Genomic DNA, 597 nt, shown 5'->3' with positions numbered 1-597 from the left:
GATTCTCTGAGCCACTGCTGGATGCCCTCATCCAGCAGCAGCCATCAAGAACACAGGAGCAGAGAGGGGACAGGGGCCAGCGCTCAGGAAAGCTGCAGAGGTGTGGTGGGCACAGGGCAGGAGAAGGGGCACGGATGTCAGTCCCTGGGCTGGGAGCACAGAAAGGAAGGAAGATCAGAGGGCATTAAACAACTGACCCAACAGCAAGGCAAGGGGATAAGGTGTAAGCATGCTGAGGAAAGCCCTGAGGGAGCCAAAAGCTTGAGGTCCCACTGAGATTTGAACTCAGATCGCTGGATTCAGAGTCCAGAGTGCTCACCATTACACCATGGGACCACCTGGACAGATGCTGCCTTTCCCCTGTGGCCACCCTTGCTGAGCCATAGGCTCCTGGCTGAGCCTGGCAGTCTCTCCGTCTCCCTGGCCATCACCAAGTGCAGCCTTCCTCCAGGGCCACCGGGCACCCTCTACTCTCAAGGGAGTGCCAGAGCTCTTTGCGCAAGCCTGGCATGCCCTCTCTTACAAGACCCAGGCTGGTAACCTGTGAGAATCTTGGTTTCGCCTAATTAGACCTGCTTATGAAGTTTCCAGCTTAAC

General features: G+C 56.8%; 1 non-coding gene across 1 annotated transcript; it reads right to left on the bottom strand.

Moving 5' to 3' along the window:
- Window positions 1-264: 264 nt before the first annotated feature.
- TRNAQ-CUG (transfer RNA glutamine (anticodon CUG)) lies at window positions 265-336 on the bottom strand. The gene has a single exon. It is a non-coding gene; the product is annotated as a tRNA-Gln (tRNA).
- Between the last annotated feature and the right edge of the window lie 261 nt (window positions 337-597).

The sequence above is a fragment of the Gymnogyps californianus genome, chromosome 11, assembly GCF_018139145.2.
Source record: "Gymnogyps californianus isolate 813 chromosome 11, ASM1813914v2, whole genome shotgun sequence".
Lineage (NCBI taxonomy): Eukaryota > Metazoa > Chordata > Aves > Accipitriformes > Cathartidae > Gymnogyps > Gymnogyps californianus.
This window is presented reverse-complemented; position numbering and strand designations above follow the sequence as displayed.